The following is an 11682-nucleotide window of genomic DNA, read 5'->3' on the forward strand; positions in this document are numbered from 1 at the left end:
AAGGTGATGCTCTTAAAGTGCTGCTCTCAATATGCCAACACATTTGGAACACTCAACAGTGGCCACAAGACTGGAAAAGGTCAGTTTACATTCCAATTCCAAAGAAGGGCAATGCCAAACTACTGTACAATTTTGCTCATTTCACATGCCAGCAAGGTGATGCTCAAAATCCTACAAGCTAGGTTTTAGCAGCATGTGAACCGAGAACTACCGGAAGTACAAGCAGGGTTTCGAAGAGGCAGAGGAACTAGAGATCAAATCGCCAACATTTGCTGGATCATGGAGAAAGCAAGAGAATTCCAGAAAAACGTCTATTTCTGCTTCATTGACTATGCTAAAGCCTTTGATTGTGTGAATCACAACAAACTGTGGCAAATTCTTAAAGAGATAGGAGTACCAGACCACCTTGCCTTTCTCCTGAGAAACCTGTACGAGGGACAAAAAGCAACAGTAAGAACCGGACATGGAACAACCGATTGGTTCAAAATTGGGAAAGGAGTATGACAAGGCTGTATATTGTCACCCTGCTTATTTAATTTATATGCAGAGTACATCATGAAAAACGCCGGGTTAATCACAGCTCAGAATTAAGATTGCTGGGAGAATTATCAACACCCTCCAATATGCAGACGATACCACCCTAATGGCAGAAAGCGAAGAGGATCTAAAGAGCTTCTTGCTGAGGGTGAAAGAGGAGAGTGCAAAAGCTGGTTTGAAACTCAACATTAAAAAAACTAAGATCATGGCATCTGGCCCCATCACTTCCTGGCATATAGAAGGGGAAGAAATGGAAGCAGTGACAGATTTTATTTTCTTGGGTTCCAAGATCACCGCAGACGATGACTGTAGCCATGAAATTAAAAGATGCTTGCTCCTTGGGAGGAAAGCTATGGCACACCTAGACAGCACAGTAAGAAGCAGAGACATCACCTTGCCGACAAAGGTTCGTATAATTAAAGCTATGGTGTTCCCAGTAGCAACATATGGCTGTGAGAGCTGGACTATAAGGAAGGCTGAGCGCCGAAGAATTGATGCTTTCGAACTGTGGTGCTGGAGAAGACTCTTACGAGTCCCCTGGACTGCAAGGAGGTCAAATCAGTCCATCCTAAAGGAAATCAAGCCTGAGTGCTCATTGGAAGGACAGATACTGAAGCTGAAGCTCAAATATTTTGGCCAACTAATGCAAAGAGAAAACTCCCTGGAAAAGACCCTGATGCTCTGAAAGATTGAAGGCAAAAGCAGAAGGATGAGATGGCTAGATAGCATCACCGATGCAATGAATATGAACTTGAGCACAGTCTGGGAGAGAGCGGAGGACAGGAAGGCCCGGCGTGCTATGGTCCATGGGGTCACGAAGACGCGGACACGACTTAACGACTGAACAACAACAACAAGTGTAAACTACTCTAGCACAGCACCAATACCATTAGCTGGCATGCCAATTTCCCTGGAGAAATAACTAATACTATTGGTGTTGCACTAGGCTAGTTTACGCTAGTGCAACAGAATTTACATTAGTCGGTGAGCGCCATTAGACGCTAGCCATTATCATTAAGCAATCTTGTATCCCTGCAAAGTCATTTATCCCTAATGTCTCAAATAAGAGGTCATAATCTGCGGACAGTGCTTCACATCTCCCCTACTACTGTTTCCCAGTAGAACTGGGTTCTGCCTAGTTGTAAGGATGTTTTTTAGAATCAGGGACTACCTCAACTTCCTCAGTGGACTCATTTTCTGACCAGGAATTAGGGTAGCCACATTGCATGTCTTCTTTTACAGAGAACACTTCTCTCTTTGAAGGGCTGCCCTAGCCCAAGACTGGTTTACAGAGAAAGAAGACAAAACGAAGACCTGGGTCATGAAGTTGCCCATCAACAGCTCCTGACTGAGCAGAGCACACAGGCCACCTGGTCACAGTCTTCCATACTATGTACTGTATTTCTATTTAAATAATAATAGTTATTTCTAAATTTGCATGTATACATATAAATTAGTATATACAAATTTTATGTGAATTGGTGTCCTCTTTTGTTTTCTCTTTTTCCTGATGCATTTCCTCTTTTTTTGGCAGTAAATAAATGGCCACCCTAATCCACATAGACACATCAACTGCCTCATTTGGAACATTAGGTTTTCCTTGTTGTAATCCCTGTAATGTGTTTTATAGTAGTAGCTGATCAACACACTTCTTATTACCCCATTTATTCTATCACAAAGGTTGCTGGACCAATACCCTTTTTTTAAATAATCCCTTATTTGAGGCACAGTCTTATGCATGTTTAGACAGAAAAAAGGCTTACAACTCCCAGCATACCCCAGCCAGACTTTTTTCTGTCTAAACATGCATAGTTTTGCGCCCTTACACTTATTTTCTCTCCCCCCCCCCCAAACTTGGCTGAAATTATTGGAACAGCCCTAGTGACTTTACAGTCTTCACTCATTTTCACCCACCACCACTTTGGGACTTGCAAGCAACAGATACAGTCCAGTCCCATGGGAAACATACTCCCTGTTTTCCCAGTTCTAATGACTTTTCGACTAACTCCATTTATACTCACTTTCAGAGTACAGGATACAACATGCATTATGGAATTTGGAAATAGTCTCTTTGGCCAAAATCAGTTTTATACATTAAAAAAAATGTCTTTGCTGCACTTGCATGTTGCATGAAGAGCTCCAGTCCAGTTGTAATGGGTGTAGCCAATTTCCACCCAGCAACCAAGGACTATTCCCTTCAGTGACAATTAGCTCTAGTGCTAGATTTATATCAGTATATCACACCTGACAGGCAGCTTCCCCAGTAGCCTTATTTGTCCTTGACTATAATTTAGCAAAAATACATCTGTTCTAGTTAGTGGCACATCAGATAAAAGTACTGTGTATTAGGGATGTCAGAGAATTTTGCCACGAATCTCAGGGAGGCCGAATGCCAGCACATTTGACCCCCCGAAATCGGTGGCGAAACGGTCTGCCCCCCCGACCCCCTGGGATGGGACTTACCTTGGGCGAATCTCCCTGGTGGCGGCGGCTCTGGCGGCGGTTTGGCGGCAGTGGCTGTGGCTGCCGCCGCCGCCATTTCCAAGTTAAAAAAACAAAAAAACAAAAACATGATAGGCTACGTAAACATTTACGTAGCCTATCACGGCTAGATTTTTAAAAAATACCGTGATAGACTACGTAAATGTTTACGTAGCCTATCACGGCTGAGTTAAAAAAACAAAACAAAACCGCGCATATGCAAATGGTGGCGCCCATGGGCGCCGCCATTTGCGTTCCTTATTTTGGCACGTCTAGTCTATGTAAGCATTTACGTAGACTATGGCGAAAATAAGGGGAACGCAAATAGCATAGCATCTATGCTATTTGCGTTCCCCTTATTTTCGCCGTAGTCTACATAAATGTTTACGTAGACTAGACGTGCCAAAATAAGGAACGTAAATGGCGGTGCCCATGGGCGCCGCCATTTGCGTATGCGCGTTTTTTTTTTTAACTCAGCCGTGATAGGCTACATAAACATTTATGTAGCCTATCACGGCTGATTGCAGGGATGCAAACTTGCAGACCCGGCCGGCCAGGATTCGCAGACCCGGCCGGCGTCCAAATTTGCAGACCTGGCCGGCCAGGATTCATGGCGGGAGGGACGGGGCACCTCCCCCCCAGCCAGAATTTTGGGGGGGAGGGATGGGGCACCTCCCCCCCACCGCGAATCAAATTTCGTAAAAGGTAAGTGACTTTCGTACATCCCTACTGTGTATATATGGTCTCAGGAAGTCCTGGCAGTATCTATTCCCATCCAGGCCACCACATAATTTATCTTCACCCTGATCAATTAGCCTACATTTGTGCTGTGGCCATTCTCAACCACAAGAAGCCAATTGTGTCAAATGTCAATTGTGTCAATTGACAAAAATATCAATCACGTGAGTGGCTTTCATAGTTAGAAAGGGTTTGTAGGGCCACACTGCTGTCCACACCCTTAAGGTTGTGACACTCCTTGGCCCCACATGAAGTCCACACATTAGGTGTGTATATCTGTAGTGGAAAGCCTATGTATGTTGACTTTCCATGAAGATGGAAACTTGCACAATTGGGTTCCTGATGCATGGACATTGGGGCAGGGCCAAAGAGCAGCAGAACCTCAAGGGCAGGAAAGCTGACACAGCAAGTCTTCTTTGGATGAAGTAAGGGAGAGGGAATCCTCTAGAAAAGTCTTAAGAGATTTTCCCTTGATAAAGACCTGTGTCGAAACGTGTTGAGAATTCATGGTGCCACTGTTCCGGACCTTTTTAAATTTTGGTTTCCAGCCTTACTGTTCTTTTTTCTGATCCCTATTGGTATTATTGTTTATAGCTGACATGGCCCCACAGTCCTTTTTATTTTGTGCGATGCCTCTTCACTCAATTCATGCATGGTGGGGGTGGGAGGCTAAGGAACACAATGAATCTGACCCCTCAGACAGGAATGGAAGGTGCTTGAACGTGGGTCATTAATAGCTAGCTTCATAGCTCAATTGCTGTTCTACTAGTTGTTGATGACACGTTCTTCTTCATGTGTTCTCGAGTATCGCATAGTAAAATATGACACATGCAAGCACCATGGCTCTTCTTTCCACAATTGTTCGAGAGTGAGACAAGGGTATTATTCAGGCAGATGTGGTATTAAACAGCAAAGTAAGTTTGCTTGTTATGTGTGCTGTTGTGATGCAGTCATTTGTGTTGTCACGCTCTTCACAGTCCCCTCTTTCACTAAGCATGTGTGCAATAGTTTATTCTGAAACTACAGATCATTATTTTTGGAGGATTCAAACACTGGGATGATTTCTACTGCCCTTTGTATGGGCCGATCCTTCTTTGGCACCAAACGTGATGTAACATGGAAAATCCATAATTAGATCTCACCATAGCTGATCCTTCTTTTGCACCAGACTGGACATAACATAGAAAATCCATATTTAGATCTCATGATGTCATCCTTTCTTTAATCCAGTGGGGATACAAAGGTTCCCTAAATTCCTCATTACATTGAGGAATTTACACAGAAGTGGACCACAATGCACAATATCTTTGCCTATTGTCACTTGCATAATGTCTCCAAATTTCAGCCACTTACCATTTTCTTTCTGGAAACAAAAACTAATCTAGGGCATAAAATGTCCCCAGAATTGATTGGTTTTGCCATAGTGGTCCCCCAAACTATGAAATGTATTAGGGTATATAATGTCCTGTAGGTTTTTCCAAACAAAACTGGTCTAGGAAAGCAGGCTTAAATACTCTGGGTGTGAGTAAGTTGGCACAAACAATATGATTTCATTAGGGATCATTTGACTTACCAGAAGATACACATTTGTTATGGGGTTAGAAAAATATCCCACAAGATTAATAATGTTAGTTCTTAATAATAGACACATTTTACTAGGGATGGATGGACTCAAGCCTCCCTCCAATTTTGCCAGGTGTTTGCTGAGCCGCTGCCTGTGCTGGTGGTGTGCCCGGTAGATGCTGCAGGCAGGGCCACCTGTCGTCTTAGTGAGTTGCCATTTTGGTGGCTCGTGGTTTTCTGTATATGCAATATTACATACATGATGGCCGTAAGGGGGCCATTTCTGCAACATTACAGGTCCGAGCTGCCATTTTTATGCAAAATGGTGGCTCGCAAAGGGGATGGGTGGCTGCTGGTGCTCAGTCAGGACTGCCCGGGCGCTTGGTGACCAGGTCTGGTAAGTGGCAGAGGTTTGGTGAATGGGCCATCTTGAACTCCTGTGACACCCCTAAGTTTTACCTAAAGCTTTACTTTGACGGTTATGATACTTCTCTAATATTTTGTGTTTAAAACATACTTTTTCTGACACCACAGACACATATATTTAATAAATAAATATATGTTTTAGAGGCATTTTACTACCACAGGTTACATTGGAAAATGGCTTGGGTTAGTAACATGTAGGGATGCTGGAGAAATCCTCTGCGGACTCAAATAAGTTTGGATTCCCAAGAATACAACCTGTAGAATCTGCAGTGGACTGGCTCCCCTTATCTGCATGTCCTCTGGATTTCATGAGGTTTTTTTTTCCAGCTTTGAAAAAAAGCAGCTGCCATTAGCATACCTTGGGAAAATTATGGCCATAATGTGTGCATTTTATGCCATTTGCAGCTGTGAAGCACTTACTTCTATGTAAACTGTGGCTGTAAGCAGCCCGGATTTCACCACAGTGGACCCCCCCTCCCAGATTGGACATCAGAGGGTTCACCTATCCCTAGTAACATGCCCCACAAACACATTTGTGTATATTTTTATGCATGTTAGATGATGATGAATTACATTTCTATGCTGCCCCATAGCCAAAGCCATTAAAAATACAGTATGCATTAAAAATACCATTGAAAATGAAGTATACAGAGTTTAAAAACCATGTACATAAAAACACACAAACAGACAACACACAGACAGACATCATAATCTAAAAACAACTTTCAGCAATCAACCCCACATAGATGAGGATGTTAAACAGTGCTGTTGGGCTGCTAGAATTGATTTGGGTGGGTCCCTGTGAGGGGGATGGTGGCAGCGGGGGCATTTCATCCTTTTCTTGCACTGTTTCTCTGATCAAAATCACTCCCTGAATTTGCTGACAGCCTTTAAAAGGGAAAAAAAGATGAATACTCTTAAATTGTCTGGTATACATGAACTATAGCAGTGATGGGAATAGGTGTAGCTTGAAAAACCCCCAAAGCACAGTGTTGTAATTCAAAAAGTAAAATTGGATTGATTTTTAAGGAAATCAGAATGTATATTTATCTAAAATGTAGATTAATGTATGTTCTGATTTCCTTTAAATAAATGTTTACTCAGAAGTAAGCAGGATGAATTACTCAGCAGCTCCTCTCCCCCATCCCTATCCACAGCAGGAAAAATCTCTTATCTCTGATCAGCAGCTAATCAAAAATAAGTAGTTTCCCCTGTTAAGCCTTAAGAAAGGGAGCCTTTTTTCATAACTTAGCAGGGAAAATCTCTTATTATCTCCTGTCAGCTGCTGATCATAGATAAGAGTTCTTCCATGTTGGATGAGGGGAGGGAAGAAGCTGATGAGCAGATCAGCTGGGAAAACATAGGTGGGATGCCACTGGAGTTGTGCACCTGATCTAAACTAATGAAACAGATGCACACACACAAATTAGAAAAACAAAACAAGATTCCCTAGGCAAATGTCTTCTACACCACCTGGCATTGTGTTTTGTTCAGACAAGAGCCTCAAACTTACTTGGATCCAAGGGCCCCTTATTCTCAAGTCATTTTAAAGTGTTCTTAAAATGCTAACATCTCTAGGCAACCATGTGCTGTACCTGGGCAGGCATTAGGAAAAGTACTGACAGGTGATCAAGCTACTATGACTGACTAATTGGTCTTTGAACACTTGGATCTGCTAACAGACCCTCATAGGCCCCTCCTCTAATTTTGCAAAGTCATCCAAACAGAATTGGCAGACAGGGCTCCTTGCCCAATGAGGAAGAAGATGGAGAACTAGACTGTCATAGAAAAATAGGCAAATCAAGTTTCCAAAATTCATGCCAATAAAGGAAGAATGGTTTCTTTATCTAACTTGCAGGCATAGAACTCAGTAAGAAAATTCAATGCAGTCACAAATATTAGCAAATAGGTTGCTTGAGAAGTTGGTTGTTGGCTTTAGGAAAATGGCGCTGGTCGGGCTAAGATGACCAGACCTTAAAAATCCATTCAGTATAGGTTGTTTTCATCATATGATCACACTACCATTCAACTCACTTTTGGAAGTGTTCCAATGGCCAAACAATTCACTATCTGGGTACATGGAATCAATGCACAGTAATTCACAGGTAAACTCAAAGTGCCATGACTTTGCTTTCAGTTGCCTGCTTACAAAAAAACCCAAACCTGGGATGTTAATATTAGCTCTTCTTTCACAGCTTCTGCCTATCTTTAATTAATTGTTAGTGTTTAAAACCAGCGACGGCTTAATGCCTTGTGTCTCCATAATACTGAGCACAAAGGAGCCTTGATCTTAGTTGAGAACTATAGATAGTGCTGTCATATGAAGATAGGATAATGGCAGCATTCTAATGCAAATAGATGTTTTTCCTGCATGCAAATTCAGTCGCAGGCTTGCAGCTTCCTACTTTCTGTTAAAAAAATCCCCTCCCCACATCAAAATCTAGTAAATAGCTAGTAAAATATAAATAATAGCTGTAAGTGCTGATATATATTGCAGGCAAATAATATATTTAAAAATAAATGTGAATCTAATTTATGAAAAGGACATCTCAAAAAAGACAGTCATTATTTTACAAATTTACACTGTAGCCGTGTAGATAATAGCTTAGGCACTGTAGAGGGCTGAGCTGGGTATGCCAGAACTAAGCCTCCCAAACCATTTTTTTTAAAAAAGTGCCAAGGATCAACATGAGTGTGCTACTGTACACCTGTGAACGAAGTGTTCACTGATATCATGCCTTCTAGGGAGATTTAACAGCTAGAAAGTAGAAGCACCAGCTTTTGTGGATAAGCCTAAACACTAACTTCTCTCATTTTTCTTGAGCACACAGTGGCAGGGACACAACGCTTTCCTGATCACAATGTCCATCCACACATAGTTTGCAGGAAAAGTGTCAATTCAAATGCACGGTGCTTTTTGTGCCCAGGGCTAGATCCATACTTGTGCTTTTTATTGGCATTGAAGTGCACTGCTAACTGTTGGGGCACATTACGTATTCTGTATACCTCTTTTTCTAGCATTATTTCCCACTTTTCCCCAGATTTCTTTTTTTATTTGAAAACATTTCTTGTCCACCTTTCACAGCAGAGGCCCTCCCAAGGTGGCTTACAGCAATAAAATACATAAAAACAGTTAAAATATGAAAAGTGATAAAAACGTAAAAAACAATAAAACAATAAAAGCCAACAATAAAATCAGCAACAGTGATAACAGCAGTAACAGCAACAATGGCAGTCATTCTCCAAAAATACCACAACAGGTGTCATTGTGTGCGCTATGAGTACAAAGGCTCAAAAGGGATATAGGGTCACCATGGTGGGATCGCATCGATATGACACGAAGTGTAGATCTTGCTCAGGTGTCCACACTGGAGTGCAAAGCATCTTGTAAGAAGCAGCCCTCAGATCCACTCAACTTTCTATAGAATGTGATCATTGGCTCTAAAGAAGGTCAGAAAAATGTTTTCCCAGGTGGATCATCCATACCAGCTGCAGGATGAATGTTGGCACCTATACTTAATTTTGAACCCAGGCTCCATCTCCCCACAGGACATCAGCAGTGTCCATGTAACATGCAAGTACTCCCATGTTTGCCTAGTGCTAATAGAATTAAAAACAGGATTTGTAGGATTTTATTCTCTGCTGTGCTGACTGGCTTGCAGGGAATTAGAAGTGTTAAGAAGGGATTGTTTTTACATTTGTATTCCACCCTTTCCCAAGGATCTGGGAGCTTTTGTTGTTGTTCAGACGTTCAGTCGTATCCGACTCTTCGTGACCCCATGGACCATAGCACGCCAGGCCTTCCTGTCCTGCGCTCTCTCCCGGAGCGTGCTCAAGTTCATATCCATTGCCTCAGTGATGCTATCTAGCCATCTCATCCTCTGCCGTCCCCTTCTCCTTTTGCCTTCAGTCTTTCCCAGCATCAGGGTCTTTTCCAGGGAGTTTTCTCTTCGCATTAGGTGGCCAAAATATTGGAGCTTCAGCTTCAGTATCTGTCCTTCCAATGAGCAGTCAGGGTTGATTTCCTTTAGGATGGACTGATTTGACCTCCTTGCAGTCCAGGGGACTCGTAAGAGTCTTCTCCAGCACCACAGTTCGAAAGCATCAATTCTTCGGCGCTCAGCCTTCCTTATAGTCCAGCTCTCACAGCCATACATTACTACTGGGAAAACCATAGCTTTGATTAGACGGACCTTTGTCGGCAAGGTGATGTCTCTGCTTCTTACTATGCTGTCTAGGTTTGCCATAGCTTTCCGCCCAAGGAGCAAGCGTCTTTTAATTTCATGGCTACAGTCACCGTCTGCGGTGATCTTGGAGCCCAAGAAAGTAAAATCTGTCACTGCTTCCATTTCTTCCCCTTCTATATGCCAGGAAGTGATAGGGCCAGATGCCATGATCTTAATTTTTTGAATGTTGAGTTTCAAACCAGCTTTTGCACTCTCCTCTTTCACCCTCAACAAGAGGCTGTTTAGATCCTCTTTGCTTTCTGCCATTAGGGTGGTATCGTCTGCATATCCGAGGTTGTTGATAATTCTCCCAGCAATCTTAATTCCGACCTCTGATTCATCCAGCCTGGCATTTCTCGTGATGTACTCTGCATATAAATTAAATAAGCAGGGTGACAATATGCAGCCTTGTCGTACTCCTTTCCCAATTTGGAACCAATCGGTTGTTCCATGTCTGGTTCTTACTGTTGCTTCTTGACCCTCGTACAGGTTTCTCAGGAGACAGGTAAGGTGGTCTGGTACTCCCATCACTTTAAGAATTTGCCACAGTTTGTTGTGATCCACACAATCAAAGGCTTTAGCGTAGTCAATGAAGCAGAAATAGACGTTTTTCTGGAATTCTCTTGCTTTCTCCATGATGCAGTGAATGTTGGCGATTTGATCTCTAGTTCCTCTGCCTCTTTGAAACCCTGCTTGTACTTCCGGTAGTTCTCGGTTCGCATACTGCTGAAGCCTAGCTTGTAGGATTTTGAGCATCACCTTGCTGGCATGTGAAATGACAGCAATTGTGCGGTAGTTTGAACACTTCTTTGGTGTTGCCAAGTGATTTCTTGACTTCCTACTTTAGCATTCCAATCCCCTATGATGAAGAGGACATCTTTTTTTGGTGTTAGTTCTAGAAGGTGTTGTAGGTCTTCATAGAACCGATCAACCTCAGCTTCTTTGGCCTCAGAGGTTGGGGCATAGACTTGAATTACTGTGATGTTGAATGGTTTGCCTTGGATTCGTACTGAGATCATTCTATCATTTTTAAGATTGTACCCCAGTACTGCTTTTCCCACCCTTTTGTTGACTATGAGTGCTACTCCATGTCTTCTAAGGGATTCTTGCCCACAATAGTAGATATGATGGTCACCTGAGCTAAATTCGCCCATGCCTGTCCATTTTAGTTCACTGATTCCCAAGATGTCGATGTTCAATCTTGCCATCTCATGTTTGACCACCTCCAGCTTACCTTGATTCATTGATCTGACATTCCAGGTTCCTAAACAATATTGTTCTTGACAGCATTGGATTTTCTTTTCACCACCAGACACATCCACAGCTGAGTGTCCTTTCGGCTTTGGCCCAGATGCTTCACTCTTTCTGGTGCTACTTGGAAATACCCTCTGCTCTTCCCCAGTAGCATATTGGACACCTTCCGACCTGAGGGTCTCATCTTCCGGCGTCATATCTTTTAGCCTTGTGATATGTTCCATGGGGTTTTCTTGGCAAGAATACTGGAGTGGGTTGCCATTTCCTTCTCCAGTGGACCACATTTTGTCAGAACTCTCTGCCATGACCTGTCCATCTTGGGTGGCCCTGCATGGCATAGCTTATGGCTTCACTGAGTTACGCAAGCCCCTTCGCCACAACAAGGCAGTGATCCATGGGTGCTAACCCACATCCATCTGGGTTCTTTCGGCAACCCTGCCCCCACTCCCTGGGCTGT

Source organism: Heloderma suspectum, chromosome 1 (genome assembly GCF_057233095.1).
Source record: "Heloderma suspectum isolate Gila_16-S chromosome 1, 16-S_ref, whole genome shotgun sequence".
NCBI lineage: Eukaryota > Metazoa > Chordata > Lepidosauria > Squamata > Helodermatidae > Heloderma > Heloderma suspectum.